This window comes from Cydia splendana, chromosome 5 (assembly GCF_910591565.1).
Source record: "Cydia splendana chromosome 5, ilCydSple1.2, whole genome shotgun sequence".
NCBI lineage: Eukaryota > Metazoa > Arthropoda > Insecta > Lepidoptera > Tortricidae > Cydia > Cydia splendana.
This window is the reverse complement of record NC_085964.1, coordinates 21514579-21523117: the sequence shown is the minus strand read 5'-3', so window position 1 is coordinate 21523117 and position 8539 is coordinate 21514579. Positions and strand designations below refer to the sequence as shown.

Sequence of the window (8539 nt, the reverse complement as noted above, 5' to 3'; positions counted from 1 at the left end):
ACAATTACGACATATCGTATGAATAGTACGAGCATTTCAACTCGAAGTGAGTCATATTCATATTTAAATTCAATAAGTACATGTGGATTGCAAATATTTCGTATTTAGTATCAATTTGTGGATACAAAGATAATTTATTTTAAGATTTGTCTGTAGTATTGACTTATTTATCTTAGATGCACTTCTTATTGTTGTTTAAATAAGTGATTGTATGTATTTTGTTTGTTATAATTGTAGGTACTCTACAAATGACATGAAAAACTTGAAAATGAATGGGAGGTCAGTCGGAAAATCGTATTTTTTTTACATTAATCAATTACTTTAATGGAATGTATTTAAGTAATGAATAGCAGAAGTTTCTGTCATCGTCAACAAAAATAATACATTTAGGTAGCGCTTGTTTTTTTTTTTCAGTAATAAAATGTTTACACATAGTTATTTATTCGTATAAATATATTTCCAACATGTATATTTACGGTCTCTTAAAGGTACGTTAAGTATCCTTGAAACTATAGTCGTGACAAAAAAATAAAAAAAAGTATTACAGCAGATTGCCATGTACCCGTAGCACAAAAAACGACGAAAAAAAACATTCATATTTGGAACGCATGATGTTCAAATTCAGGGCGTGGTTCGCAGGAGCGGAGGCAAGGCGCTAACTGCTTAAATGCTCCAATATATCATGACCCGCAACGTATTAGAATGTCCCCCCTCCCGCTCCGATCTAATACGAATATTGGGAGGGGAGGGAGATCAGCATATTTCGGTCGGATTTCAGCGCACTGAGTTCTATTTTTAAAACAGTCGCACGCCGGCAACGCGTGGCTTTGTTTTGCTCTACCATGTTTGATTACAACGAACTTGAAGCGCTCAAAACGTAAGAGCGTAACGTAGCACTTTCGTTCTTTTGTTTTAGACTTTATGTCTAAGGTATACAGCTCAAATTTGAATGGATTTTTGAAGCTACTTATGGTTTTTTGACATGGTAAGTATTTACACATATTTACGCCGTGTCCCCTGAACAATGTCTGTTATCAACTGTAGCTAGGCGTGTGAGAAGTTCCGTTTATCGTTGGATTAATTAGAGCATTGATAATGAGTGATTAAAAATAAACTACATATTAGTCTGTGGAAAATTTAATTTCTTTTATTGACTGATAACGTTATTACTCATCATCATGTATTTGATGCGTGACATTGATATTTAGGGCTCTGGTACATACATGCCTCTCTATTAAGAGACACACACAGAGATACACACAGTAAAAACAGCATTATTTACCTACATAGAAAAATCTGACCTTTACCTTGATTAACTTAATCATTACTGAATAATATACCCGAGTCAGAAATATAACAGAAATTCCTAAACAGTGCAGAGTCCAATTGGCAAGCTGCCATTTCTGACATACAACTCCAAAGTGTTAATTTAGTCGTAATAAAATATAAAACCAACTTTATGATCTGACAAACAAGGTTCATATTTCAACAACGAAGCTACCTTTATATAATATTTCCTAAAAATAATTTATTTTATTATAAAACCGCTCCTGAACCCGCATAAGCCCCCAGAGAGGTCCGCAGCCGGTGACGATCCGCCACCGACTGACGAGAGACAAACCAAGAAGCCCCCTTGTAGACTCGCCGCTGATAACGCCGACCAATCACAGTTGACCCCCCGTCCCCCTCTCCTTCACCTTAAAATGGAGCTAAGCGAGGGAGTGCCTTACTAAGGTAAAGCTCCAGTTAGATTGGTCGATAGATAAGTCGCTTGCGCACATGGTAGGATGCGAATGTCAACAGCAGATAAGGTGTCTACGCCCGTTTATGTATGTATTTGTAATATGTGTTATGACTTATGAAAATTTAAACGAGTTTACGTCAATGGGGCTGTCCATAAATTACGTCATCGATTTTTGACGATTTTGGACCCCCCCCCCCCCTATAATCATCCAAAAATCATGCTTCAAATGACCCCATTTCCTCCTACTTCATGCTACCGTCATCCGATGTCCAGACCCCCCCCCCCTAATTTGAAATGACGTAATTTATGAATAGCCCCAATGCGTGTTTTTCACCTGACTCTCATTAATGTATAGACGTGATAATTGGGATTGATAAAAACTCGTTTGGTATAAAATAGTTTGTAGGTATAGAAATATTATTAAGAATCAAAACTGTCTTTAGGCAAAGACAAATACTACTCAGACGGGAGATGGGTACAATGTACATAATTATACTTGTATTAGTAATTTCCAGTTTTTGCATTCGTAGTACAAAATTTTCCAAACTTTTGCCATTTTTGAATTTCATGATTAATAAATACTATTTGATGATGATAATGCCGCCAGACATTTACATATATATATATAGTACAATAATTATGAAGAAGGATACAGTATATTTCATACAAAATAAACATGTTTGTTATACTTTTAGATATTTTACCTATTTAACGGTATAACCATACAAGGGCTGAATATCTAAGAACATATTAAATATTTATAAATATGGATGATACAACTGGCTTCTTGTTGATCGACTTTGTCTATAACATACCAAAAGTCCAGATTTTTACTTGGCTAAGTATCCAAGAAAACAACCTATAGTAGAGTCTGGGGGCCGATTTTTGAATTTCGACCACCCGATTTCGTGTATTTCGTTAAATAATATCTCCAATACTAGGCTGCGGACCGCCGACCTATATAATTTTAATACATATTTAATAAACTCAAGTAGAAACGGACCGCGATGGTCACATTATTTTAAAAAATCGGACCCCTGAAGAAACTAACTGGTGACCCCTGCTATAGGTTCAAGTAGTAATATAATAGATACCTACAATATACCTTTACTTGAGGTTGATGCAATCACTCATCATTTATAGAATATAATAGAATATCATTTATTTCAGTATAAGCAAAAAGAATAGATAGTATAGAGGGGTCCTGTCATTGTAAATTTTGTAGTCACTGTAAATTTACTGCCATCTATTGACACGCGACTAAAACTCAAAAAGAAAACGTACAAAGTTATCAAAAAATGTATATACTTATATGGATAAATGATTTTATTATTGTTATATCATTTTGATCCATGTTCATTCACTGATATCTATGTGTTAAAATTGTTAAATATGAAACGGTGTCGCCACGCCATCTAGCCGAGGATAGGCTAAAGGTGTGTGCGGCATCTATTCGAGAATGACTTTTACTTGAATTCCGAGGCACGTTTTTTCCTTAGACTTTATTCGTCTTATACGAAGTTACATATGTCTTTGGTATAAGTATTTTAGTGACCGGGCTCGAAAGACCCGAGAGTTTACATGGGGATACAAATAATAATTATTATTATAGTTATCTTTATATTATAGTTACATATATGCACATTTCGTAGGTACCTACCTATTGTTTGCTTATTTACAGTACCTGTTTTGATCGGGAACATTGAGCCTGCCCCGATATCTCGTCTCGTAAAATGTGTTTACTAGTGCCATTCACGCGTCTGCCGAGTGGGCTTCCCATACAAAACACACGAATTGCTGAGCTAAAGTAGATCTTATGTCGGGGCAATAAGGTATAGAATGGTAAGTTGCAGTGTTGTAGACAAAGCATTATCATACATTATTATAGGTAATAGGAGCGTAGTGTTCTACGCCACTTGCACAATCCACTAACCCGGAGTTAACCGGATAAACCTGGAGTTATCATGGTTAATAGTACAATTTGATACTGGGTTAACGGTTTAACTGCTTAACCCCGGAATAGGGGGATGGTGCAAGTGGCCCTAAGTCAGTTAAAAATATTGTTTAATCATACAGTGTAGAAGTATGTAATAAGTACAAAATGTTAGGAAAGTTAACAATTAAAACTAGTCTCGACAAACATTCTTTATTAAGAAACTTTAGGACACATTACTCCCAAAAATCTAAATAAATCAATTTTATTAAAACAAATGTTTTTTTTTTTCAACATTGGGCAGGATGAGGCAATTAAGAGTCTAATTTTTGGTTTGGAAATGTATTTTGTAAGTTAAGACCCACCTTATAAATCTAGGCCTTTCGGCAAGGTGCCCATCACGCACGCAGCGTTCCCGCGCTGTACCGCAATAGCAATATTTTGCGTGAAAAATCTGTCGGCGCGAGAGTCCCCTGTTTCCTATTCGTGTGTCTTGGTCTTTCTTATATATATATTATCCATTTTCACATAGGTATATGTACCTATGTAGCTTATAAGGTAAACGAAAATACTAGTGCTCGACATGCTACTGCCCAATAGATGACACCTTGCTGCCACCTCTATTGACAATGACTTTAGTTTCAAGATGACATGTATTGGGACCGCGTCGAGCATCAGTACGTTTACCATATGTTAGATGAACATCACGGATTTGGTGATACTTAGATGATAAACCAAAGTTATTACTTATTTCCACTCCATTTTTACTCCATACTCCAAAAGCTTTGTCAGCCTGAAGGTGACATTAGACACTTGTCACTTTATCACAAAAGGTCGGCATATCCAATTATCCATGTCACGAGAAGACTATTGTCGCTAAAATTCAACTGTTCCTAACCAAAATCACCGGAACATACGCACTCAAAAAAGGTAACGTTTTATATTGACATAATTTAGCTAAAAAACTTTTAATACAATTTGAACCTTCCGGCTCAAACATTAAGGTCACTATTTGTACAAATTATTCGCACATAAGTTGGCCATTTTAGCTAATTTTATATATGAACTATCTCTGCGATAAGCTGAGGGAGATATCGTAATACTTGCACCACTTGGAGGTTATCTAAAGGCCAACATTATTTACTTATTTTTCACATATTGTTTACTTATTTTATGTTAGGGTTATAATGGCAGCTGGCAAAAGGTTTTTACGTTTATTATTTCAATATTTTGATCAAAATTTAATTAGGATAGTTTAATGACGACCGGTCTGGCCTAGTGGGTAGTGACCCTGCCTATGAAGCCGATGGTCCCGGGTTCGAATCCTGGTAAGGGCATTTATTTGTATGATGATACAGATATTTGTTCCCGAGTCATGGTTGTTTTCTATGTATTTAAGTATTTATATATTATATATATCGTTGTCTGAGTACCCACAACACAAGCCTTCTTGAGCTTACTGTGGGGCTTAGTCAATTTGTGTAAAAATGTCCTATAATATTTATTTATTATTATTATTTCAACCGACTTGGGAGATTGATATTTTTTTTTTTTTTTAAGATTAAATCTATACTTTAATGTTAAAAAATACTCCAGTTAAGTATATGTAAGAAAGCCGCAACGCAGGCTTCGTCCGGTATTTTAATTGGATGAGGCACATATAAAGTACCTATCATATTTCTAAAATGTAATGATATTATTCTCAGAAATACGCTAAAAATATGTTTTAATTAACTAATTGTTTTATATGTGGAGAAATTATTATCAAGGGTGTAAAAATCTTCAATTGTTGTGCAGAATCCGCGATATCTCATCCATTTTTAATGGTAACGAATTCAATAACAAAATGTTTTTGTAATTGAATTCATTACCTTCCTAACTACAACTTAGTGCTATATATTTTTAGGCAGATGAAAGAGCTAGTTTATTTATTTATTAAAACATTATTGTACAAGATAAAATAAAAAAAGTACAAATGGCCGATTTAATGCCTAAAGGCATTCTCTACCGACTGAAGAAAAGTAAGAGAATTTAATTTGGACAACATAATGGAAAACATAATAAACTACATATAGAACACCTACACAAATAACAATATTATAATATATTATAAACAAATATTATAAATTATATATTAAACTTAATACATACTTCCCACATAGGTACTTAAATAAATTAAATGATTTTTTATTGATTTATAATTGTTGAGAACCCTCTTAGTTTAGCGGCCTAGAAATACTAAATATTCACTGATCATTAAAGTGATCGTCGTTACGCCATTATTAACAATGGTGAGTAGATATCAACGAAAAAGTCAATAATAACTTTAATTAAGATGAAATATCCGGATGAAACCACAATAGAGGTTTCGTCATTTAAAATTATTCCACAACTTACATAATGATTTTGGAAAATGAAAAGATGTTTCAATTTTAAACGGTTCAATTTTGTAAATGATTTTGTGGATGGCATATATTCGTAGTGTTGTTTAAATTAGTTCTTACATATAACACTATTTAATAGTAACCTAACCTACCTACGTTTCAATCATCACAATACTAAATGTTACAGTGTATTTATTTAGGTATATATTTATTTTATTTTCATCATATGTATTGCATTTTATCATGGAAATTGAATTTGACAGTGATAGCAAAGAAAATTTGAAATAGAGGAATATTGTCAAAGAAAATTATTTAGTGAGTACCTTTATTTAATTTTACTGCCATCTTTCGACACAAATGATTAACACTTTTAGAACGCCATTTGACCTTGATCCTTATTTTTCACTGATATGTGTTAAATTTGTTAAATGTTAAAAAAAACCGGGCAAGTGCGAGTCGGACTCGCGCACGAAGGGTTCCGTACCATAATGCAAAAAAAAAAAAAAAAAAAGCAAAAAAAAAAAACGGTCACCCATCCAAATACTGACCACTCCCGACGTTGCTTAACTTTGGTCAAAAATCACGTTTGTTGTATGGGAGCCCCATTTAAATCTTTATTTTATTCTGTTTTTAGTATTTGTTGTTATAGCGGCAACAGAAATACATCATCTGTGAAAAATTCAACTGTCTAGCTATCACGGTTCGTGAGATACAGCCTGGTGACAGACGGACGGACGGACGGACGGACGGACAGCGAAGTCTTAGTAATAGGGTCCCGTTTTACCCTTTGGGTACGGAACCCTAAAAAGTATCGCCGGATCAAAGTCAAATGACGTTCTAAAAGTGATAATCATTTGTGTCGAAAGATGGCAGTAAATGTACTCACTACATAATTAACTTTGACAATATTCCTCTAGTCTAAATTCTAGTAGTCTAAGTTCAGCGTTGAAAAAGAAGTATAAACAGTGGAAATACAGTTCTGCAAGTATGGAATGTTTGATTGAAAATATCCTCCTCTTTTATAATATTAATTTTCGTTTCTTAAATATTAATACTTTTTCCTCTTCCTCTTTACCTCTAGTCTAAATTCTCTTTGGTGATAGCGACCGCGTCAAGGCCTCAGGAGTAATGTCACAGCAGTAATGTCACAACAGTAATGTTTCAACTGTAATGCAGCTGCAGTTGACATCCGAATGTCACCTTTAGGGTAACATTCCATTTCTGAGCGCAGCTGCACTACTAGTACGAACGTGTCGGTGTTATTGTCAATTTCCATAGTAAAATGAATGGTAGTGCTGCTGTCGTTGGAAATGGACTGTCACCTTTACTGTTTTTACTGCTGCAGCGCCAATACGCGGGCGAAGTCACTGTTTCAAATTTCATGTAGGTACTATTAAATCATTCAATTCATCACTTTATTAATTCTCAGGTTGTTCATTCAATTCTAGTCTAAGCGCCACTTTCACCATTCCACTAAACTAACCCGGGGTTAAGCGTTTAAACCGTTAACCCAGTGTCAAATTGTACTGGCAACCATTGGTAACTCCAGATTTAACCGGTTAACCCTGGGTTGTTGGGATGCGGTAAGTGGCGCTAAGTATAGTAGAGTTAGCTCTATTATTACAAATTATTACTGTTATTAGACTTATTCGTATGCAGTAAACTTTTCGGCTTGATAAATGCTGATAAATGATTAAAGTTCACCTAATAGCTCGGCTTTTACAGAGCTTTTAGAGCTACATCAAGCAATCCACAATTTTGACAGAGCTCGCATCGGCCCATTAGCTCAGTTGGTTAGAGCGTCGTGCTAATAACGCGAAGGTCGCGGGTTCGATCCCCTCATGGGCCACAACTCTTTTTGTCTTTTTATTTTGACACTGCTTTCTTTAATACAAACTTTATTTATAACATAACAGTTGATTTTTGCAGTATGTATTTGTATACATTCTTATTAAGTACACGAGTTCCATAGATTAGATTAGATTAAATTAGAAATAGCATAGTGTTTAATCGATGTGCATAGAAATCGTAAAAGGTAAATTAAAACAAATCGATGTATGTAACAAAACTTTTTCTCTTTCTGTTTTATTTGTATGTATAACAATTTTAGTAACGAATACTAGTTCCAGGCATAGATATAAGTTTGATACGTTAATGTTAATGTAATTCAAGTATGTATGTAGTTTTAAAATGAAAACGTAACGATTATATGGCGGCTGTAATGTTCCTGTGAGTCTTAACCAAGGATCGAAATACCCAACTATTATGTATACCTATATTGTATATCCGGATTTCATACAAGGAAAACAGGTCACTATCACTATACATGCGTTGGGAAAGTCTCCAGATACTGCAAGTATTGCAATACGAACATTATATTTCTTCCATCTGCCGCCTTATAATAAAAACACGTCATAGGTCACTTAAGAACACATTACGCTTCAACTTTTACTCATACGCTATCGAGTTAGAGGCGTT

The 8539-nt window shown here is 34.5% G+C and overlaps 1 non-coding gene across 1 annotated transcript; it reads left to right on the top strand.

Annotated features, from left to right (window-relative positions):
- The first annotated feature begins 7836 nt into the window (after positions 1–7836).
- On the top strand, positions 7837–7910 carry Trnai-aau (transfer RNA isoleucine (anticodon AAU)). Its single transcript has one exon. It is a non-coding gene; the product is annotated as a tRNA-Ile (tRNA).
- Positions 7911–8539: the final 629 nt, after the last annotated feature.